The sequence below is a fragment of the Lynx rufus genome, unplaced genomic scaffold (assembly GCF_022079265.1).
Source record: "Lynx rufus isolate CCGP_SWC_20201006 ecotype Redwood Valley unplaced genomic scaffold, mLynRuf1.p SCAF_11, whole genome shotgun sequence".
In the NCBI taxonomy this organism is placed as follows: Eukaryota; Metazoa; Chordata; class Mammalia; order Carnivora; family Felidae; genus Lynx; species Lynx rufus.
In genome coordinates, this window is record NW_025814825.1 from 4,058,042 (window position 1) to 4,083,609 (window position 25,568).

At 39.8% G+C, this 25,568-nt stretch overlaps 1 protein-coding gene across 3 annotated transcripts in view; it reads right to left on the minus strand.

The window, feature by feature from the left end:
* Positions 1–25,220, minus strand: part of RHOBTB1 (Rho related BTB domain containing 1) — a 124,656-nt gene extending 99,436 nt beyond the window's left edge. For 2 of the 3 annotated variants that reach the window (XM_047072819.1, XM_047072817.1), the window contains exons 1-2: positions 25,076–25,220; positions 8,409–8,508 (exon numbers count right to left, since the gene is read on the minus strand). The gene's annotated coding sequence lies outside the window, so the exon portion shown is untranslated. Of the gene's footprint in view, positions 1–8,408; positions 8,509–23,972; positions 24,056–25,075 lie in introns of those variants that run through there. The other variant, XM_047072818.1, reaches the window with a different exon arrangement.
* Positions 25,221–25,568: the final 348 nt, after the last annotated feature.

Sequence of the window (25,568 nt, forward strand, 5' to 3'; positions counted from 1 at the left end):
TACTGGTGACTGCTTTACTGCCTTTAAAACATGCATATATAATTGGATACTGTAATGCTTTGTCGGTAAAATAAATACCAACTCACACTAAAATAAATACTCTGCATGATGAAGTTCATGCAGACATAAATTAATCATTTACCAGTTAACCAATATGCACAGGAAAGAAATAGATCACTTATTAAAGGTTGCCTCATCTATAAAATGGGAAAAATAAAATACCGATATATTTTACAGTGGCGCTGTGAGGAAAAATATATAAAATTATTGCTAAGCAGTTTATAAACCATAAAATGCAGTATGAACATTAAATTAATAATATTTGTACTAATTCAGATTCAACACCCTCTGCATTAAATATATCTTTTTGCCTATTGAAGCACACACAAAACCAAGCTGAGGCTTTTTATTTAATTTTTAATGGTATCTTCAGAATTCTGCAGAGCATTGCAGAAGTTATTGGTTATGTAAAAAACTTTTCAGTGGCTCACTCCCACCATTTCTAAGATACAGTTCTTGGCCATTCACATCCCCAAGCCCCTTTTTAAAATCCTCTCCCAGAGAGCTTTATGTCTTTCACTTGCATGGCCATAGTAGTTATGAAGGGAACATAGGCTTGAATTTTTTAATCAGGTGGAAGTTGTTAACATGCTATGTGCCTTGATTTATTCTAAATTTTAGGTTGAAATAGGGAAACATTGTTACACTGGGTGGAGGGCAGGTGCCTTGAGTCTCTGTTGCATAACTGCAGGGTAATCCTGTGCTGGGACCGCAGCATGGCCTGAAGCAGCAGGGTCTCCAGACCATCATTGCTGCTCAGAATGTTAGAGGCTTTGGAGACAAATCAAGCTTCTGTTTCTCAGAAACAGTTTCTCAAGTCTAGAAATATCATTCAGGGGCACAAGGGAGAAGTAAGCAACGTAGAACATAGTTCCTTTTTTCTTCTACTACTTTTTTGAAAAAGGAGTCTTCTTGTTTAGAAGACCAACTTGTACAAAACCTGTAATCTACTCAGCACATTTTTAACATTGTCAGTGTCCCTTTGACTCTCAATGATAAAACACATCAGATGTTTCTTCACTCACTCCCTTATTACAGGGGCTGTTAATATAGAAATACCTCCTCATCTTCCACTGTGAAATGATAAATGGCTGACTGGAGATGTCTGAAATATTGCCAGATCTCCCCAACGTATCATGTGTCACCAGCAATAATAAACAGTGACTAATCTTTGGTCATGAACTATATTTATGGCTTTCTTGTCATCAGGAAGTACGTATTTTCTTGAATCAGGTTTAAGGATCTAATATTTATGCTAGGAACATGTGTGCTAAGAAAAGGATACCTATTTATAGAGCTTAGCATTTCCATCTCTCTCTCCCTCTCTCCCTCTCTCCCTCTCTCCCTCTCTTTTCCATCAAGATTCACCCAGGAGTGTTCTGATCAGGAATCTAATTTATCCCGGTCAGTTCACCATTTTGGTGATAACAATCTCCTCATCTAATAGGAAAGGAATATGGCTAAAATGCAAACTTATCCCAGTAAAGCCTGTCAGTGATCAGTGAAAAGGAAGCACAGTTAAACTGTTTCTTCCATTTCCAAAATCCACCTGGGGGTTGGGGGATCAAAGATGTCCTATAGGAGCTATAATGGCAGAACACGAGAAGATAAGGACTAACAGAAGGGAAATGAAAGCTTTGAGGGAAATGAAATAAGGTCAATAAGTGTGTAATTTTACTTCAATTCAGTTTAACTAATATCTATCAAGTGTCTGCCAGATACTAGGCATTGGAGTAGGTGCTTGGTCAAAAATAACAAAAATTGCTGCCCTCATGAAGCTTACATTCTAGTGGAGGGAGACAGAAAATAAATAAATAAGAAAACCACAGAAATTATTAGAGAATGACCAGTATTATGGAGAAAAATAAACCAAGGAAGGAAAATAGTGTGGGAAGGGGTTACATTTTTTTTCATTTATTTTTTATTTAAAAAAATTTTGGGGGCATGCCTGGGTGACTCAATCGGTTAAGAGTCTGACTGCAGCTCAGGTTATGTTCTCATGGTTCATGAGTTTGAGCCCCACATTGGGCTCTTCTGTTGACAGTGCAGAGCCTACTTTGGATCCTCTGTGCCCCCTTTCTCCCTGCCTCTCCCCACCCCCATCTCTCTCTCTGTCTCAAAAACAAACATGCTTATTTTTGAGAGAGAGATAGTGCGCGAGTGCAGGAGCATGTGTGCAAGTGGGGGAGGGGCAGAGACAGAGAGAGAAGAAGACAGGATCCCAAGTGGTCTCTGCCTCGACAGCAGAGAGCTCGATGTGGGGCTTGAACTCAGGAGCTGCGAGATCATGACCAGAGCCGAAGTCAGATGCTTAACTGGCTGAGCTACCCAGCCTCCCCGCCCTTTTTTTTTAAAGGAAGGGGTTGCATTTTTAGAAGAGTGGTCAGTGAAGGTCTTATTGAGAAGTTGACATTTGAACAAAGACTTGAAGGAGATGAGAGAGTAAATCATGTGTAGTCCTGGGGGAAGACTGTCTCAGACAAGAAATAGCAAGTGCAAAGGCCCTGAGACAGAGATATGTCTGGTATACCGACAGAACTGTAAGGAAACCAGAGTAATTAGAGTGGAGTGAGTGTACGAGTTGGGGCAGGAGATGGTGGTTATGGTGGTCACATATATGGCATTGAGGACCATCATTAGGCTCTAGCTTTTACTCAGATTGAAGTGGATCTACTGGAGAGTTCTGAGTCAAGGAACAAAATTATCTGACTCATACTTTATTGAAAACAGACTGTAGGAGGCAAGGGGTGAAAGCAAGGAAATAATTAAAGTGAGAAGTTCACCTCTCTTGTCTGTATATGTTTAATGGATATGAGCCAGAAATTAATGAGAGACAATAGTATACAATTACATTCAAATATATTGAAGTTGTAATTACACAAAGCTAAAACTGGTTGGAAGAGAGATATAATAAAGCAATCAATTTATTAATCAATTAATAAAGCAAAAGTTGGTGAGTTTGAAAACATTTTAGACTAAGGTGATGGGCAACTAATGATAAAAAGTATATTAAGGATTGAGAAATTCAAACATCTATTGCTAAGGAATAGATTAAAAAGTAATCTCCCTCCTTGGCACAGTCTGGGTTGTGGAATTAAACCTTGAGATGGTCTCCTCACATGTCTTCCAGCCTCCTGCTTCTCAGGAGCTGGAAGTAAGGGAAACCTGAGTTGAGAAGACACCAAACTCCCAAGAAAATGAAGGAGGGTGTAGTTTGGATTATGCATAAATGTTTTTGTTTTCAAATTTAAAACATTTGAATGATGGGAGCACAAAAAAAAAAAAAAAGAGTTGGGTCTTCTCCAGGGAACAAAGAAAAGAGAAAAATAAAAATACCAATGAAAGGCGAACTTGGCCTTATTGTCAACCTTCCTGGCAGTGGGAATTATTAGGTTATGAAACACAGCTCTCCCCATCTCTCCTGGGCCAGTTAGCCTTAGAACAAATTGAACCTGAAAAAGTGTCAAAATTCACAGTAGGAGCGCCCACTCAGAGCTCCATTTCTCTCTCTGAAGTAGGTTACTACATTCACCTAGGGAAATTTCTATTGAATTATAATTAGGTGGCTAATTAAAAAGTGGATTATCAACTATATTAAAATATGCCGGAAAGATGTGCACATCATTCATTCTTTAATTTAGGAAATCCATCTTTTCCTTAAAAAAAATTCTCACTGGGAAATTCCATGTATAATATGTACCTTTTCTTTTTTCTTCTTAAATCACTTTTATTGAAGTAAGTCTAAGATTTTTTGTTTATTGAGGCTATTGATTATTTTGGGGTTCCTCTGTTAATAAAAAGTATCTACACATCATAGTTACCATTCTTACAATAAAAACCAGTGGCTATGATAACAACCTCAAGGCAATGCAAGGTCTCCAGAAGAAATGGTAATAATTATTCACTACTGATAAATGTCAAATGCTGCATGTATCATTTAATTCTCTCAACAACCCTGTGACATAATTTTCTGCCTATTAAACAGATGAGGAAACTGAGCTCAGAGAAGACAAACCATTCAAGGTCACACAGCTTGAAGGTCATAAAGCTGAAATTCAAACTCAGGTCTCTTTGACCTTGAAGGTTTTGCATTAAGCAAGAGTTTTCCCTCTCTAAACTGTTTTAACATAAAGCTAAAACTATTTTGTTGCATTCAATTTGTTTTAAAATTGATAACATTTGTGTACCATATATAGTCAAGATCTTATGTTAACCAGAAGACCATATTTCCATTTGCCAGACAAATGATGTCCAGACATCAACTTATTTTGTAAAGTAAATGATCATCAAGGGGCGCCTGGGTGGCGCAGTCGGTTAAGCGTCCGACTTCAGCTCAGGTCATGATCTCGCGGTCCGGGAGTTCGAGCCCCGCGTCGGGCTCTGGGCTGACCTCTCAGAGCCTGGAGCCTGTTTCGGATTCTGTGTCTCCCTCTCTCTCTGACCCTCTCCCATTCATGCTCTGTCTCTCTCTGTCCCAAAAATAAATAAACGTTAAAAAAAATGATCATCAGGAGACTCATGAGCCATTACTAATAGCAAGAGTTAGAAAGTAATAGTCACCTGGTACAATAAGTTACTTTTTATTTGTCTTTTCCTGTTTTTTTTCCTAATTTCTAAGAAGGTACAAATTAAATGATAGCCCATGGACTTTGGTACAATCCTATCTGTGAGTTTGGTAGACTAGTCAGGCATTAAGTGGGTCAGTCCATTCCTGAAGGCACCTAAAAATTGGACAGTCCATCTGATGACTTAGCAGATAGGCATTATTGTACTGGAATGGGCTTACTGAATTGCTTGTAGTACCCAGTCCTGATACCACCAGGGTGATTTGGAGTTTCTTATCAAACAAATAATGACAACAATAACAATGTAATTATACTAATATTTTTTGAGGACCTACTGTATTTCAGACATTATGCTCATTACATACATGACTTCACTGTTCTCCAGTGTTTCTCAGTCTTGGCACTATTGACCTTTGGACCAGTGGACTCTATTTTGGGGGGATGTCCTGTGCATCTTGTATAGCATCGTCCCTGGCTTCTACTCCCCAAATGCCCATATCACACCCAATGCCTCCAGTTGGGACAGGCCAAATCATCTCCAGGCATTACCAAATGTCTCCTGGTGGGAAAAAAAAAATCACCCCTAGTTTAAACAAACCTCTGTTTTACTTCCTCAATAACTTTAGGAGGTTGGTACTATTAGACTAGTAATATTATTGATGAGGAAACTGTGGCTCTGTGAGTTTCAAGTAAAATGCCTAAGGTCTCACAGTTAATAAATTATAGAGCTGGAATGCACATAGATTGCCTGCCTCTTTTGAAGGCTGTTACTATGTGGTTCGAACTCACAAGTGATCTTCACTTCTGTATCTTGTTGTGGGGTGTGGCCCTGGGAGGGAGGAAGGCATGCACATGACATAGTACGTGGAACTTTTATTGCACCATGGCCTTTTATTTGGCAGATTAATTCCATTTTAATTGGAGTTCTGGAAACTAATGAAAAAAAATTACAAGTGTTAGATGGTCTGTTCTCAGGGTTTTTGAATCTGTCTGATTTAATTCTAACCAATTAGCATGCTATTATGGAGGAGTATTATGTTGAGAATCAATATTACACTAAACACTAATATTTTATTCAGTATTAAAAATTTATACGAGTGGTACTACATGTGCTTTATTTCTACTTTGTCTAAATGAGAAGAAATGCTTCCTTAGGGCGATTCCAACTACAAAGAAAATGTTATCTTCTTAGGATACTATTGGCATTATGCTTTACATAGATCATGACTTAAATGAATTAATAAAACTTAATTGAATGAAAATTGCTTCTTTTACTATAAAGTGTATGAATTTTAAAGTGTATCAAAAATTGTTCTCCATTTTATACTTATATCTCATGTTAGATGTCAATAAAAGTACATTATTGTCCAATATTGCCAAAAAGGTCAAAATAATTCATACTTATCCTGATTTTAGGATATCCTTCCTCTTTCCCTCCCTCCCTTGCTTCCTTTTCTTTCTTTGTCCATTTGGATACTCTATCCTTTTTTGATTCTGCTATAAACTTAGGCTGGAATTGGTACCCAAATGTATCCAGACTCTGCATTTTGTGTCTTTTTTGCAAAGAGGAACTAATAAGCTAGATAAACTATAAATGGGGTGACATGTAATAACCATCTAGAGATAGTTCAGTTAGGTATGATTTCAGAACTGGATTTCCAGATCACCTTTCCAGATTGTGCCCCTGGATGCCTTTCCCAGCATCTGGCCTTGCCAAGTACTTGGGTCTTAGATCCTGGGCCCACTGTGTATATCCTGTGAGGCGCTTCCTGGCCTCTCTTCCATCTACTTTTTCTACTCTCCTAAATTCAGTAGCATTTTCAAGCTTCCAAACTTGGGCAGCATGGAAAAATTTCTACAGTTTGGATACAACAAAGGCATTTACAATTTTTATCACTTATGCACTTTAATTCACAACTTCTCAAATATTTGAAAACTAAGAGAAAACAAACCCTTAAAAAATATCCCTAACTTGTTGAATTATTATACTTGTTCTTTAGTATTAGATTTAGAAAAGCTTTGCTTCGTGTTTTAGTGATCTCCCAACTGGGTTGGCAAGATCAATCAGTTAATATGCACATACCTTGAAAAAAACCACCCTTTGAGAAAAGGTCGCTTGTAATTCTAAAGGCGTATTAGAAGTTAAAAACTGCCATGCAAAATCAAAGCAAAAAAAAAAATCATTGAATAAATTAAGCTAACCAAAAAATTAGAAATTGGAAGTATGTTCAGCATAGTAATCACCATTACAAATAGGAAAATTTAAACTAAAAAAAAAACCATTTAATGGGTTGACTTTTCTAAAATATTGATTGAATTTCATTAATAACCATTTTATGCATATGGCTATTCTGAAAGTTCCTTTAAAAATGAAAGACTAATGCCTTAATGAGAGGTATTATTACATGAACATATTTGAATCTGGCTTATGAAAAATAGGACTTGAGAATTTAAAATGTGTGCATAAAATGCAAATGGATTTAATTAACTGAAAACCCATAAGACAGAACTTCTTCAAATAAGCAATTACTTTGGGGACTAATAGAGTAAATAGGATCCTGATTCATTAGCACAAATATCCATATGAGAGAAGGATCAGCAAATTTTATTCTTTAAGTTATTTATGCACACATGGTAATATCTCATTAATTTACGGCTTCAATAAATTTAAAATCTTTTGATAATTTGTTCATGAGCTAGGCTGATGTTTACCTTTGCTTTGCAAACACTTTACTTATAGGTAGGTAATATATGGTGTTTTAAACATTTATTTTCAATCTTGCATACACTTTTTAGACACAGAATAAACTATTTTCAGTGAACCTCAGGCACTTTACAAGCTCCTACACACATCCAATCTATATGCTAATAACAAAATGTTCATATGATTTATTATTACAGGTCTCCTTAAGGATTTCTACTTTGTAATGTTTTGTTGAAGTTACTACATGTAGTTTAAAGAATAAAAGCCACATTTATTTAAAAGTTATCTATAATTCAGCCTCCCCACAAATTCACATATGCCTCCCTCCCTAATTTGTTACAATGAATGAAATTTATTAATGAATATTCACAACTATACATATAGAATTTTTCCTTTAAACATGCATTAGCACATATAAAGAAAAATAAAATATAGTGAAGAGTGAAAATAACATGATTTTGTACGTAGACAAAGGAATCAACTGTCTCAAATCATTTTTAAATCCTTCAGGCACAATACCTAGAAGAACTTGATAATGTTGCCCTTTCTTTAAAACCTGATTTTGTTCATGTGGGATGAGTCAGTTCTAATCACTTGCAAGGTGATATGTCTTTCCAGTTAAAGACAGTTAGTGCCCAGGCCAAATGGGGGTGGATGCTCCAAGCTAGGGCTTCTGGGATGAAGAGAAATGCCCCTGCACAGCAACCTGGCAGTCTAAACCTTCCTTGTATGTGGCCATGACTTTTCAGAGTCCACATGTCAGTTTTCACTAGAGAATTACAAGTGTATATAAAGTGGGTAGAAGAGTTATGTTAATTACCAAAACTCGTATGTAGTTCAAAATGACTCCAATTCTAAACCAGATAAAACATGTTAAACTAGAATTTATAAAAAACACAACTGAACTGAAAAAATGGAAATTCTCCTTTTTAATGAAATATTCTGAAGACAAATCTGGATATTATTCACAAGTCATGCCACCTTCATACCAGGAGCATTTCCATTTCTTTTGTAAATACTATGAGGAAATTAGGAGGAGGGGAAAGGCAATTCTGTTACCCAAATTCATAGTTACTTACCGTACGAAGGGGGAACATAAGCTTCAATTCCATTTTCATAACTTAATCAAGAATACTGGATGAGAGGCCTCTTTCATGTGCTTCTTGAATGTTATAAAATCTGGGGAGACATACAAATATGGACTATTTCATCATCAAGAAGAAAACTGCTCAAAACAAGACTAGTTTCATATGTCAGTGATTAGTTTTCATCGGAACAAGAGCTATCCCAGCCAGCCATATGCCATGTACACATCGGCCAGCTGCCCACAGAAGTTTGAGCCACATAGGCTGAAATGACCACTCTGCCACTAGAGAAAGATGCCCCAGGGTTGAATTCCACTCAGTATTTGTCTGGCTGAACTTTATGTCCTTAACTTCACTGAGACTCTGTTCCCTCATGGCTCTGGTGGGAGTAATAAGACCAGCTAGTCAATGGCTTGTTCTGACAATCAAGTGAGATGATGTCTGGAAAGACATTTAGTTAATAGTGAACGTACTTATTTATGCCCTGGCTTTTCATCTTAAGGATTTGGGGTAACTTCCAAAAAGAAAAATCATGAAATATGAATAAAAATAACAAGGTTGAGAGTGAAAAAGAAAGGAAGTTCATTATGCTACCTATATATTGGTCAACAGTTGAAATAATTGAAGTTACCATTTGGATTTGAATTTCTTGGAAATTTAGGTAAAAGGAGAACATAATTTCTTCTATAACACCTATTGTTAGGAGAAAAAATGCATTACTTCCCTCAAAGAAATATTCCTGACGCAAAATTCATGGAAAAAAATTTCATGGAAAACAGGATACACGAACAGTGAAATAAAATCAACTATTTAACAAAAGCGGGAATGACTACCTACCATGAAAAATGAAGGGCAAAACAATACTTATGCTTGGAGGTAGTTGTTATTGCTATAAAATCGTATTACTCCTAGAGACAAACATGAAGCTTCAATTATGGAAATCCTAAATATAAACCCGGCTCTCCTCCCTTGTTGTGCCTTCCTAACACACACACACACACACACACACACTCTCAGTAGTTGGGAGGAGTTTCCCAAGGAAGTCACTGACTGCTGATGACTCTAGGCCAGTCATTGCTCATTAGTAAATAGTGGGTAGAGCTGCAAGCCTGAAGTGTGAACCTAGACGTGATACAACACTGGCAGCTGCACAGCCCATTTCCTGGGGCCAATCCAGAAGGGAAGAAAGAATCATACAACCAAATGATTATACACTTGAACCCTGAACAATGGAGGGGTGAGGGGGTGCTGACCCTGTGCAGTCACAAATCTGCATATAACTTTTGGCTTCCGCAAAACTTAAATACAAATAGCCTACTGTTGACTGGAAGCCTCACAGATAACATATGTTACATGTATTATATACTGTATTCTCATAACATAAGCTAGAGAAAGAAAATCATAAGGCAGAGAAAATACATTTATAGCACTGTACTGTATTTATAAAAAAAATCTGCATATTAGTGGACTCCTGCATTTCAAACCCATGTTATTCAAGGGTCAGCTCTATAAATGAAACCTATCACAACATGAGTCCTTTTCCTTGAAGCTTTTTCTTGGCTTCCTTGAAATCTCACTTCTAATCTTGTAGGAAATGCCTCAAATTTTCCTTCTGGCCCTTCTCCCTTCCTTAAATGTGGGCCTTCACCAAGGTTCTCCACTTAGAACCAATTTCATTTACACCCATGACTTAAATGTCTTAATACCTTTTTTCACACTTTCTAGCTAGATCCTCATCCCCATCATCTCCTGAATTTGCTTTTCTTTCATACCTAATACCAGTGGCATTGTCTCTCTCCCTGGCTTGAACACCTCTTCATTCTACCCCATCACCACACCTTCCAAACACACACCTCCAACTGATTATAACCACTTCGTGCACAAGAAGCTCGACTTCCCCTTTCCGTGTTCAAGGCCGTCGTCATGGCAGAAATTCACCCACCATCCACCATCTATCTCCCATCCAGACAGGGGCCTCCCATCTCATGTACTCCCTGCTTCCAGTCCCCGTTGATTCGTAATTTTCCTGATGGTCCCAGTTTTCTTCCTAAACCTCATGCTTCCCCACTTGCCTGAAAACTTCTAACACTTCCAGTCACTGTAGGATCAAGTCTAGGACTCCTCAGCAGAGCTTTCCAGGATCCCAGATCTGTGCATTTACTGCTTTCCACACAGCCTCTCTAACCATACCAAACCATTTCTCCTCGCTCTTCTGGCTCCTCCAAAAAGTAGTTTTCTGCCACTGCGATTTTGCTTACTAGCTTTCTGCTATCTGAAAGTCTCATCTTTTAACACCCAGTTCCAATACTACCTCTTTCAGGGATCTTCCTGAATTCTTGTGTAAGAATTTATTGTACCTTTCTCTGCCTACCCAAGGATCCTTAATTGCAACCTAACTACAAAAATCCCATTTATAGTACTCTGACTTTATTTTCGATAGTTCTAAATAGAGCAGGGCCAAGAACCCTCATAAAGCTTATAATCTGGCCAGGGGAATACCGCTTTATTCACATTTCTAACTTCCATGGGGTAGTAATATTCAATACTCCAATATGTGAGTGCTCTATGAATTATACATTAGATGATTTCTAAACATCAAATAGTACTATGAGACGCTCTGAACATAGGCTTAAGAACACCATTCTAGAAGATATTTCCTGAATAAGTGATAGTAACAGAACTGTCCAAATTTGGGACACAGAAGGAATGAAAGGAGAGAGGATGAGGGAAAAAAAAAAGTACAGGTAGACATGTTCTTTTTCTCTTTTTTATCTTAACACAAACTTATCTGATCATTTCATAAAGATCAAGTAAGGTTTATGTCTGAGGGAAGATGTTGCATTTGTTTCAACGCATCAGATCACAAAATATTTAGTCATTATGCATTCGAGAAATAGATCTTATGGCAGATCTTCCATTAAGGCTGGAAAATTTCTTCCTGGTGCCTTTCTTAGCACTAGACACATGTAAGATATTTGGATATATGTTGATTAAGTGGTTGCTCATCCAGTTACCTCTCTCCAGCTGCCCTCCAATCTCTTGCTTCATCTTTCTAGCCAGACTACTGCAAGTAATTACCAATAGTCATCTTTCTTTTCTTAACCTCCCATTGGCAGCTCACACCTCTGCAATCTGACCTTTGTCTCCTCACAGCGTTCACTGGCTGAGGTATTAACTTCTACTTGCGGTCTCCCTGCTGCTCCCCACCTCCCACCCCCGCCAGTGGGCATGCTCAGACTTTTGTGTGGTAGCAGGTGCAGGGAGAGAAGTTGAAGTTCACCTCAAAGAAATTGCCGAGAATGTGCCATACAATGTGTCAGCCCACAGCCTCCTTCTCCAACACAGGGGTGCCAGCAAGTGGGTGAGGCGAGTCAACACTGCTTTGTGAACATTTGGTTTATTTACCCTGGTCACACTAGCACCACTGGGTGGAGGAACAGGCAGTGTTGTGCTCATAAAATTCCTTGCTCTCAGGTTCCTATTTTCTCTCCAGTTCAGACCCCAGGACCTCGACTCTTCTATTGTCAAAATCCACCCCAGTTCTTCTCTATAATGGTCAACAGCATGTCAAAATGACTTTCCTGTCTATCATGCTGGCTCCCCAAGTATCATGTTAAGAGAGATGTAAAATATGAAATGTGAAATATTCTCAAACAGGCATGACCACAAATAGAACTAGTTATAACTCTATTTCCCATACGTATCACTTAGTGATTTCTTTTTATTTTATTAAAAAAATTTTTTTAACGTTTATTTATTTTTGAGACAGAGAGAGACAGAGCATGAACGGGGGAGGGGCAGAGAGAGAGGGAGACACAGAATCCGAAGCAGGCTCCAGGCTCTGAGCCATCAGCCCAGAGCCCGACGCGGGGCTTGAACTCGCGGACCGCGAGATCGTGACCTGAGCTGAAGTCGGACGCTTAACCGACTGAGCCACCCAGGCACCCCTGATTTCTTTTTATTTTAATTCAAAACAATTCTCTCCTGATCAGTGCTCTCCACTCTTGCTAAATAAAATAAACAGTTCTCAATCTTCCACATTCAAGCCAACTGACCGCTCCCACCCTCCTGAAATGAAATCCTTGCTCCCTTCCCCTCCCCACCCCCCAGCCATGATCCAGCAGTTTCCAGGGTTTCCTTCTATTTCTCTCACTATCCCTTATTTCATCCTTTACAGGCTCATCCTTCACTACTTGGATGCATGGATTTGAATTTCTTAAGACTTTGGTCCTAGCATTCTCTTCTACCACTCACTTTATAATCTTTCTCTAGGCAGTCATATCCATCTATGGATCATATCCATCATATCCACAACTATGAATTAAAGATGTGTCACGAGTTTATATCCAAACTGTAGAGCTTTCTGACAAGCTCCACACCCATAATCCAATGTCTTTTTTGCTCTGTCCTGTAATGTTTCCTGAAGAACTCAAACTCCACATGTCCAACTGAACTTAGCATCTGTCTTTGCAAACTTGTTTCTCCTCTAGCGTTACCTGACACTTCTCATGGGCTCCACATAAATATTGCAGAAGATGGCCTGTCAGTTTACCTCCTCTATGTCTCTTGAATCCATTCACTTTTTAGAAATCATGAACATCTCATCCTTCCTCCCCTTGGCCATGCTATCAGTATCTCTATGCTGAAAATGTTTAACTGGTTTGCATCACTATTCCCCTTGCCAACCCATACTCTGCATTCTAGCCAGAAATATTTTTTTGAAATACCGAATAGATGATGTAACTAATTACAATCTCCCTTCCCCTCCCCTAACCTTCACATTGGTCCCTAGGATAAATACATATTATTCACTATGGCTAAAAAGCCTTTCATGGTGATGGCCCCTGATCACATCTCTAGACTCCAGCTGTTCACCCCTGCCCTCTGTACTCCAACCACTTGATTTTCCTCCAGTTTCTCACATTGCTTCTTCTTTCTGCTTTCCATACATCATGGCTTTCCACCCCTTCCACATCATGCCTTCTGCCTGTACTCCTTGTCTAGTTGACTCCTATCGTTTAGATCTCATTTTCCAGAACCTTGTGTCTCTTCTTTGTGGCATATTTAGAAGAGTGTCAGTTTCATACCTATTTGTGTCATCCTTTTATTGTCTGTCTTCCCCACAAGCCTGTAGGCCCAATGAGGGCAGGGGATACCTGATGCAGTTCATTGTATGCTGAGAGTCCAGACATAGTGGGTACTCAGTAAAGTTGACTTTATCAAAGGCATGTGTATAAAATGAGTATGAAAATAAACACATATAAATTCAGCGAGAAAAGCCTACCCATTGCATAGCGTTTGAAAATTCTAAAGATAAGCACAGTATTGAGATCAGTAAAAGAGCATTGGGAACTTTTAGAGGATTTAAGAAATTAAAGTACTAGCCCTTTGTCCGATACGTCATTTGCAAATATCTTTTCCCATTCCGTTGGTTGCCTTTTAGTTTTGTTGGTTGTTTCCTTTGCTGTGCAGAAGCTTTTTATCTTCATAAGGTCCCAGTAATTCACTTTTGCTTTTAATTCCCTTGCCTTTGGGGATGTGTCGAGTAAGAGATTGCTACGGCTGAGGTCAGAGAGGTCTTTTCCTGCTTTCTCCTCTAAGGTTCTGATGGTTTCCTGTCTCACATTTAGGTCCTTTATCCATTTTGAGTTTATTTTTGTAAATGGTGTGAGAAAGTGGTCTAGTTTCAACCTTCTGCATGTTGCTGTCCAGTTCTCCCAGCACCATTTGTTAAAGAGGCTGTCTTTTTTCCATTGGATGTTCTTTCCTGCTTTGTCAAAGATGAGTTGGCCATATGTTTGTGGGTCTAGTTCTGGGGTTTCTATTCTATTCCATTGGTCTGTGTGTCTGTTTTTGTGCCAATACCATGCTGTCTTGATGATGACAGCTTTGTAGTAGAGGCTGAAGTCTGGACAAAGGGCTAGTATCTAAAATCTATAAAGAGCTCACCAAACTCCACACCCGAAAAACAAATAACCCAGTGAAGAAATGGGCAGAAAACATGAATAGACACTTCTCTAAAGAAGACATCCAGATGGCCAACAGGCACATGAAAAGATGTTCAACGTCGCTCCTTATCAGGGAAATACAAATCAAAACCACACTCAGATATCACCTCACGCCAGTCAGAGTGGCCAAAATGAACAAATCAGGAGACTATAGATGCTGGAGAGGATGTGGAGAAACGGGAACCCTCTTGCACTGTTGGTGGGAATGCAAATTGGTGCAGCCGCTCTGGAAAGCAGTGTGGAGGTTCCTCAGAAAATTAAAAATAGACCTACCCTATGACCCAGCAATAGCACTGCTAGGAATCTACCCAAGGGATACAGGAGTACTGATGCATAGGGGCACTTGTACCCCAATGTTCATAGCAGCACTCTCAACAATAGCCAAATTATGGAAAGAGCCTAAATGTCCATCAACTGATGAATGGATAAAGAAATTGTGGTTTATATACACAATGGAATACTACGTGGCAATGAGAAAAAATGAAATATGGCCTTTTGTAGCAACGTGGATGGAACTGGAGAGTGTGATGCTAAGTGAAATAAGCCATACAGAGAAAGACAGATACCATATGGTTTCACTCTTATGTGGATCCTGAGAAACTTAACAGGAACCCATGGGGGAGGGGAAGGAAAAAAAAAAAAAGAGGTTAGAGTGGGAGAGAGCCAAAGCATAAGAGACTGTTAAAAACTGAGAACAAACTGAGGGTTGATGGGGGGTGGGAGGGAGGGGCGGGTGGGTGATGGGTATTGAGGAGGGCACCTTTTGGGATGAGCACTGGGTGTTGTATGGAAACCAATTTGTCAATAAACTTCATATTAAAAAAAAATAAAAGATTTATCAGCAATTTAAAAAAAAAAAAAGAAATTAAAGTAGGAGGGTTTCCTTTCTCATACGGATTTAGTAGTGGGTAGATGGAAGTGACGGGGATTTTTTTGTTTGTTTGTTTGTTTAATTGGGTACAAAAGGTGGTTTTATTAAAGCATGGGGAGAGGACCCATGGGCAGAAAGAGCTGCCCTGGGATTCTGAAGAGCAATTGATTGTATACTTGGGAGTTAGGGGAGGTAAAGACTAGAGGAAGTGTCCAAAAGGATATTCATATGTTAAAGAAGACTCACAGGATCCTGGAGGCCTAGCTATTGTCAAGCTAAGGTTGATAGGGATTTTTTGAATGAAAAACTTCACTTGGGCCCAAGCAACTGCTTTAGCATGTAAGAAGTATGCCATGGTATGAAAGTAGTACTTGCCAACCCTATTCTTGAGATTTTTGCCCCTGCATATGTTGAACAAGAGCCATTGCAAGGGGAGGAAGGGATGACTGAGACCAGGGACATGCTGGGGAGGCAAAAGAGAGAAGAGGTTTCAAGAATGTTTTAGTCTCTGGATTGTGGATATTCTGCTGGTTATGCCTTTTTATATCCTTCCTTCTAAAATCCATGTCATTTCATGCAATATAATTGTCTCTACTTCCATATGGCGACAGAATTCTAGCAACTATATCAGGATCTCAATAAATAGGCAAACTGAAAATGTTGCATAAGTTGTTTTCTCTCACTTACTTTCCAAATAGGAACTCCCCAATAATAAAACACAAATTTTGTAAATTAGCATAGTATCAGTTATGAATGTAATTTTGCAATTATGAGACTAAAAACATTCCACAATGAAATAAGAAATGCCATCTGATTTTGATTTAACTCAAAGGGGGAAAAACACATTCCATTTAAGAATGACAAATAAAGCTGTCAATGTGATCCATTTATAGCCCCTCAGAGAATGCCACAAATCCACATAATGTTCTGAGAAGCTAGTTATTGTATTTGCTCTCTCAGAGAAGGCGTAGAAGTCCCTGACAGACTGTTATCCAAGGAAACTAAGGTTAGGGGGAATAACTTACATTAGTCAACATCCTAGGTGCATATGCCTTAAAGGGGAGAAAGAGAGCTTCAGGCACCTTATTTAAATAGTGTGCAGCAGAGGAAAGGGTGGGGTGCTGCAGGAAGTGATGGGGTATAAGACAGAGGAGAAAACGGTTTTCCTCATCTGTCCCCACCCCTCCCCTTCTTAGTTCTATGCGGTCTTACTGCCCTAAGGAGGCTTCTTTTTGTAAGGCCTGCTAACAAAAAGAACAGAAGGTTATTACATCTTAATCATAAATGTCCAAAGTGCCAGTTATTTGTGAACATTTCTTATAGGTTATTTCAAGCTCAGGTACGAAGACACTTGCCATAAACAAACGTTGGAAATATAATCACCATTCCTTATTATGATAATAAAACTTCCTTCTTTTAAGAACCAGTTTGCTGTTAAATACACATACAGGTATTCATATTTAAGTATATATAAAATATGGCCCTCTGCAAGACATAACTGATTATATTTTTCTCCTTCACATTGGAGAAAATTGTTCTCCAACACATTGGAGTGTTGAATTTCATGGCATAAATTTTGAGTATGAATCTCTCTACTGGCCCCATCTTACGTTCTTAGCCTTATTTTTTTCCTTTGACTTATTTTTTCATACCTATTTGAAATATATGTTATATTGCTGTACAGTATGTATTTTTATTAGCCTTTCTCTATAAGCCTTAAATCCTTTCCAGCATATAAATAAAACATTCAACATTTATAGATAGCCTTTTTTTCCCTTTGGAGGGTTGCACAATTTTCCCAAGGCAACATATAATTTATTACGATAGTATTACTATAGATGCATGAATATTAACACATTGGGATTCGTAGTAATTAAATTTTTGTGATATTTAGTTTAATATTTCAGTTAGATTTTCTTTATATATATATACATATATATACATACATATATACATATATATACATACATATATGTATATATATACATATATATGTATATATATACATATATATATAAAGAAAATCTAACTGAAATATTAAATATATATATATATATATATATATATGTATTTTTTTTTTTTTAGAATGGGATTCCTAACCTGTGGTCCATGGACTCAAATTATGTGCAAAATTTTGAGCATGTAAAATTTCATTAATGAGGCACTTCATGATTTTAATCCAATTCTGAAAGGTGATTTTGACCCAAAAGGTATAAAAAAATTACTGCTCTGCAGTGGGATGACAGTAGAAGACCAAATATTGGTCTTCTGACATTCAGCTAATTGACAGAATATTTACTGACTGCCTACTAAGTGCCTGGCACTGTAATAGATACTCAGTAGCATTTAGAGCAGTAGACAGCAGTAAACAGGTAGGCTTGACCTCTGACCACAGGGCGCTTCTAGTCCAGTGGGGATGAGAATAGACAACAAAAAAATGAACATAAGCAATATCTGAGGGGAGAACATTTGAGATGGAGGGAGCAGCTAATGTGAAGACCTTAAGGGAAATGTTGTTCTAGGAAACAGAAATATGAATGGTAGATCTCCGAATTCACTTTCAGTACTTCAGTCTAGAAATATCAGACTAATGATCTTATGCATGAAAGTTAGAAGTCTTTTCCTTGTTTTCATTCTTTTAGGAGTTAAAATTCCTAATGTGAGGGAAAAGTATCCTCAGAAAAAGAACGCAATGTATTTTACTATACACTAAATTCATTCAATAAATATTTGAGTCTACCGTCTTGAAGGCACAATGGGACATGCCCTCAAGGTGCTCAGCACAGACCAAATAAAATATAACTGCCATACATGTAACTATAATGTACCTTAAACCAATCCTTATTGTTCTGTACTGTAGGTTTATGAGCCAACTAAATTCTAGGGCCCAGACGCTTTAATATATAGTTTGAAACCCAAAGCTCTCTAGAAAGGCACCAATCACCCTGTAAAAGTTGAAGATGGATGAGCTGGAGAAAGCAACACATAATGAAAATTGGGATTAGAAATTCTTTGAAATAAGAACACTGTACTCTGTGGTTTGGAAAATGCTCTAAATAGCCCTTGCTGTATAAATAAATAAATTAAGATGTGACTAAAGATCATAAATATCTCTCACATTTTTAGATGTTTTCCTGAAATAAATTCTTTATGCATATATTAAATAATATACTGATAAGATGAAGACGACACTGAGGTCACAGAATTCTATGTGACGCTTAACTGGGTACCGGAAACCACGTGAGAACTCTATGCCCATGCCCTTGGAGGTAAGGGAGATTATTAGTTCTATTTTACAGATTGGGAGAAACTGAGGTTTGGAGAAGCAAAGCAATGTGGTCACAAAGCTAGTCACAGGAGGCAGCAGGGATGGGAACCTCAACGGTCTGACCCCAGAGCCCTTATGGTCCCGTCTTCGGTGTTCTCAGTCAGCTCTGTGGAGGCAGGTTGCTTCGTGAATTATTTCTGATAAACTCATCTGCTTTGCAGTTTAAATGGCTTTGGGGAGCATTTTGAATGATTAGTCTGAGCTTATCATGTGCAAATTAATTTAAATATTAGCCAAAATGATATAGGTAAGATGGCAAATCTATTAAGAGCAACACATGCAATTAAAAAACGTCTCCTTGACTTGGGATCAGAGTATATGATTTAGATGTCCTTAATATTCCCTCTTCTAGGAAAAATAATGAAGAGTTGAATGTATTTAGTTTAAAATCCTCAGAAGTACAAACATTATTTTACTAACCAGTTTCTGCCTTCACAATTTTTGATAAAGAAATTTTAACTTGGAAAAGGGACATTTTAAAGCTTTCTCCAAATCCAGATCAAACAATCATTTTTCTCTTGTTTTACTCCCCCTGAAACCGCTCTTGCAGGCTGCTGGGCGACCACGCCCCCTTCAATAATAACAAGGGCAGTAGCAGCAGGAGCAGTGGATCATAGCCCCGGGGAACCCTGATTATATTATGTTATATTATCACATATTTATGCTGTGTCACCCACTGTGCCAAGCACCGTACAACTTCATTTTACCCTCACTACAACCCTATTAGCAGCTCCTTTTATTATTCCCAATTCCCAGCTTAGGAGATGGGGGCCCAGGGAAACTGCACACACACACAGAAGGCTTCCCAGCTTGTTAATGGAGGAGCTTACACCAGGCCTACTGACCCTAGAGCTGAGGCTGCCTGCAATTTCTCTCTGTGATCTCCCTTTGTCTGATCCTCATCCCTAACTGACACATCAGTAAGGACACACTTTTTCCCAGGATAGGCAGTCTAAACCCTTTAGAATTTAAGGCTGTCCACAAGCTGGGCTTTCAAAAACCAGCCCAAGCTAATTTTTCCATATTCCTTACTAAATACCCTCAAAGCCTAAAGGAACCTGCCTTCTGTGAAAGCTTTAAGAAGTCTCTTAAACCCACAATACAGCTAAACTCTTCTGCTCTTAATGGCCCAGTTCACATTCCACTTTTCCAAGCTACCTTCCAGACTCACCAACCTAAGTAGTCTGAAGAGCTGGCCTCTGCTGTCTACACTGCAGATGACTCTGATGTCCACAAGGGCTTTGGCAGCCTGGGGTGGGGTGGGGGGGTCCATGGAATAGTATGAGCGTTCTGTCGGAAAGTGCTCTCAGGAGCACATTCAGAGCTTTTATCAGTTTCTCAAAACTTAACAACCACTCAGCATTACTACCCCCCCTTCCCTGCCCCCCGCCGCCCCAACCCAAGTCCTGGAAGCTAATAACATTAAATGCTAATGTTCACTGAGCAAGGTTCCCAGATTTAGCAAGTAAAAATATATGGGACATGCCTATACTAAAACATGATTTGTGCATTTGAAATTCAAATGTAACCGGGCATCCTGTGCTTGATCTGCAACCCTGTCCTTGAATATTTTGTGGATATTAATCGTATCTCTCTACTATACTGAATATAGTCATCTAGAGGGCAGGGGCTTCATTATTGCTCCACAGAACTTAACACTTAACCTTTATTGCTAATTACTGATTTACTTTTGCAGTCCAATAGAAATATTTTGGAATGTTCCTGATTTGGGGCCAGTATCAAACGTAGTAACTATATCATGGTTTTACATACATGGCTTTGGCTACAAGGAAACAGATTCCCATCATACCCAGTATGCTGTTTGCTAGATTGAAACACATTACACATCTTCCCCAATTATCTTTGTTTAAAAAAAACGTTTTGTAAGGAATCTGGGAAAATCAAAACATACTAAAATAATTACTGGATCTCAAAGTGAGGTCTTCAGACTATTTGATTGAGAAAATCTCAAAAGGTGTTAAAAATGCAGTTGTCTGGGTCCAATCTCAGACCTATTAATTCAGAAATGTGCAGAAAGGCTCTAAGCAATCTGGGTTTTTAAAAAGCCTTCCAGATGATTTTTATGCCCTCTAAAGTTTAAGGACTGCTTTTTTATGGGATGTAATACTCTAGCAAGGATTGCTCTTTAAGTTAGAGAAGAAAAGTTATTTTAGTCCTTAAAAACAAGCCATCATCATTTGGAGTTCAAAATATCAATCATCTTTTAAATGTATCTTGAATCTATCATGGTAGTGGTAAGTGCTCAGCACTGTCGTTTTGCCTTTTGGAGCTCTCCAGCATTTAAACAGAACTGGTAAACTAACGATAGGTATTAAAAGTCTGCCTGGTGGATCATTAAAATAGTAAATGAGTTACTGAAATTTATACAGGCCATACAAAATTTAAAACTTAGATTATCTGAAGTAGAATGTTCTGCTGTGTACTAATGTTGCTATCCAGGATTGGTCTGGGAAACCTAAGCCTCTTTGGAATTTCTGGGGGGAAAAAGCATCATTGCCTAAAGCTCCCTTCCCCTGTTCACTGGGTGGTCCCCAAGATTTTTGACTCCTTGGTGAAAGGTGTGCTGTTCTGGAAGTCAGGATTGTATCTGTTACATATTTTATGTTCTGTGTGTCCTCATGAATAAAACAATGGTTTGGACCATTGGATGGTCTCCAATGCCCTTCTAAACCCAAGTTTCTATTATCATTCTGAGGTTCAGATTTCTCTGTTGTAAAGTATGGGGGTTGGACCATGTTCAGTGTGTCTGCTTGTCCTGTGTGTCCCAGGGTTGTCCTGCCGTCTCTGTTGCTATACTTGGATCCCCATTCATAATTCAGGCTCACTGTAACAGTGTAAGATTGGTGATACTTCATTTAGGTTTTCCCAGGGATGGGACGATATATTGGCCATTAGCACATGTCCTTTGTAGGAAATAATTATTCATTATAGAATTATAATCATATAATTCATAATTATTCAACATACACTAATTGATCACCAACTATGTGCTCTGTGTCACTGTGGTAGACCTTGGGAATACAATAATGGAAAAAGTCAGACAAGAGGAGCTCTGGTCTCACATGGCTTACAGTCTGATGGTGGGAATGATGGAGGAGAAGATAAAAACACCAACCACATATATGCTGATGTGTAAATAAAGTAAGTGCAGTTGGTCATCAGTGTTGGAAGGGATCACTAGGTCTGAGCTAGAAAACAACAGAAGAGTATTTAGGAAAAGTCTCTTGGAGGAGGTGATATATACTTGGACCCACAGGAAGGAAAAAAGACCAAGGAGGGGGTTGGACGAAAGGTCAGGGCAGGGAAGAACATTCTGGAAGCCCGTGGGAGGAATAGTTTATGTGGTTGGCATCTAAATATCCTTTCCATCTCTGAGAGATCATTTAATCCAAAACTAGAGAAAGGAAATCAAAGGCCCAGAGGGTTTAAGGTCAAATGGCCAGATAGTGGGAGAACTCTTCCATGCCTTAGTCTAGAACATAAGCCCTTCTTAGGGATCAGGCTCACAATGCAGCAGTAAGTACCACAATGCTTTGCTTCAAATCCTGGCTCTTTGCTTGTCCTTGGGGACCAGAGCTTCTTTGAGACTCAGTTTTCTTTTGTGTGAAACATGGATGACATTTGCTGCATCAGGGATTTAATGAGATAAGGTGGCGCAGTGCCTGATGTATCATAGCTGCCTGATAAATGCAAACTCTTTTGATTTTTCACCTAGTGCACTTTCACCCATACCAAGCTGTTTGAAAATAAGTAGGGCAGAGGTTAAGTTACTTGGATAAAGGAAGAGTGCTGGCAGAGGAGAAGTTCTGGAATACTGGGCTGGGGCCTGTTTAGCGGCTGTCCATCTGAGAGCTGAGTGGAGAAAATGAGAAGAAAAGGCCACTGAAGGTGGGACGATGTCAAGGAAAGACATTCCCAACTTCATGGTTTTGCTCAGAGCTTAATCTGTTAGTGGTGAATCTAGAGTTTTCTTCATAAGACAGCGAAGACCATCCATAGTAATATTTATACTTAAAATTAGCATGTAAGAAGCAGGTTTTACTTTAGGAAACCAGTAAGCAGAAAAACGACGTACTTTATTATTAAATACATGTAAAGAGAAAAATATGATGTTACCATGTCACTCAATCCACTGGGAACAAATTAATCTAATTATCTGCAGGATATTAAAATAATTGCTCATATTAAGGATGCTTAAAAACCAAGCCCATGGTATTGGAAGAATGAATAATTTATCCAAGTAACTATAAAGATTTTCTTCATTATGGACAAAACCACAGATTGAACTTCAGCCTTAAAATATGGAGAGGCATATTTTGTGGATTAAAGTGGACTATCTATAAGGCCACAAAATCTGTTTGCTCTCTCCTTAGAATTCCCCAAAACATAAGGGAATATTTATGGTTCAGGCACACTCGAACCAGGGCTGAATATTGCTTAGTTTCAGAAGTTCACTGGGTCCCTTTCCCCCCAGCCATAAGGTAAGTGCCATTCCATATATAACTTTTTGAAATGCTGCTTACTTTATGATTCTCTGCCGATGGTGCCTTATGGGAGAAATTTTATTTCAAAGTTTCATAGGATGTGAATTGAACTCATTATTTTATTCCAAACTCATTGTTTAATTGACAGGAAACATGCATTCTAAATCATCTTGTATGCATGGCAGAAGCAGCTACATAAATTTAACAATGGGTGGATTATTACTATTTTGCATATTTATGGAATTTTATATTCAGGAAGCATTTTACAAATCTTTTATTAGTTAATCCTTACACTTACGAGTGAGTCTGACAGGTGGTAAACAATGCTTTGGGTTTTAAATTGCCAATTCGTGAAAACTTTAATGGGGAAAAAAATCTACAGCATTCTTCCTTGCTCCCAAACTTGCCAAGAGCACATTTTTGATACTTTTTTCCTCTCACCAGGGACCAAGGCTAGAGGCCTGGAAGCAGGTTCGTGCCCACCAGAAACACAGTATTACAAAAAGGGTACATACTGGGCTCTGTCTGGGGTCAGGTGGCCAACACCAGGGGAAACCTCACAGACACCAAGGTGATTATTGACAGCGTTCCCAACAAAGCTGCATCCCAGTAATAGAGACATAGAAAAACACGTAAGGAAGCAATTTTTCTAGAACTACACAGTAAACTTGGTTTTTAGTTCTAATGATGCCATACCTACTGGACTCACTATGTAATGCCATCATCAGTTCGCTTAAGATGAATGCATGTATATTAAAAGAATAAACCTAACTCAAACTAAAAGAGTGTATTTCCTTTTTTCAAAAAGTCACAAGTTAAAAACGCTAAGCTCCTTTGAACACTCACTTCAGACTTTTCGGATCCTCCAATCTGCCCCTCCTCCAGATACCAGAGATGTTGGAGAGCAGGGCACGAAAGCCTCCGTGGATCAGTCTCATTGTTGACCCAAACCTTTTACAGCCTGGGGCTTTCAGAGCTAACAAACCAAGAAAAATCAATCACACATCACCTGAGGGCTGGACACGAGGAGCCACAGATGCTGCACCTACTTTCTGAAGACTCCAGCTTGGACATGTCCTGTCCAGATTCTAATCTCTTCTGACTGACAGTGACTCTATCCCTCTAATCCCTCAGGCCCCCAATTCCGCCTGCCTGCGGGGGGCGGAGGGGGGTGGGAAGAGAGAGAGAGAGAGAGAGAGAGAGAGAGAGAGAGAGAGCGCGAGCGAGCGAGTGTGTGTGTGTGTGTTGGACAGTTAGGTTGGAGGGTGCAGAAAACACCAGAAGTATCTCGGAAGCTAGCACCCTCTGGGGCCCTGTGCTTTCTCAGTGCAGCTGGGCAGCTGTCAGGAGGTCAGCGTAAGGTAACCGGGTCACCCCCACCCCTGCCCCTTTCAGAGGTGCAAAAGGATGCCCAAGCCCTCGCGTCTGCGGATAATATGGGTGCGCACACAGGGGGACCTTCTGAGTAACACCTCCCACCCAGAAGCGTCCCTCATCCCCCACCCTCACCCCGGACGCGGCCCCGCCCCGCCCTTGCCGACTCTACCTGCGGGCGCTGGAGGCGCGGCGGCGACTGCTGGCGGTGCTGCCGGCGGCCGCTCTGGCTATGTAAGGCCGCCTGACCCCACCCTCTCCCACCTCGGGCGCCCCCCGCCCTCCAGCCACCGCCCGGCTAGGCCACCTCGCTGCGGCCCGCCACCGCCTCTCCGCGGGGCGGGGGCTGCGGGGCCCTCCCCACTCTCGCGGCCTGCTGAGACTTTCGGGCGTGGCCCTGGGCCGCCCCCGCCCACCCACTCCCCCCCCCGCCCCCGGCTGGCCCTCTGCTGCGCCGCCCCCCCCCCAGGGCCCCCTCCCCCCCAGCCCTTGCCAGCCCAAGTGCGTGTGGCCCCGCCCTTGTCTGTGCAGGGCCGGAGGGACCTCGCCCCAGTGTCGGCGTCCCCACGACCCACCTCTGGGATTCTCGTGGGGCGCCCGCCAGCAGGGGGGCGACTCCTTCTACCAATGGAGGCCAAGTCTGGGGAAAGTTTCTGGCGGTGTCAAGGGTCAGCCTTTTCTTGTAGGGACGTTCTCTAGCAAAGAGATAGAAACCCAGGCGATTCTATCTGCGGTTTCTGCTGACATCACAAACCACACATCACTCGGTGTCGTGTTGGGTAGTTTACACAAAGAGTCTCTATCATTACTGCAGCCGTCTGCACGTTCCCCTTTCAAAACCCCAACCGAGTGACATTTCAGCAGAACGGTTAAAGGAACTTAATTTTTAAATAAAAAGTTACTGCTGGAAACCAGTACATTACATACTAGCTCTGCCCCAAGTTCCAAGTATGGTCACGTCTGAATAATTCCAACCTTTTAGTGACGGGGATTATATAGGCCAGTCACTACTTTACACCCCCAAATCTCCACAACTTTTTCTATCTTTAGTCTTCAGTCTATTTACCT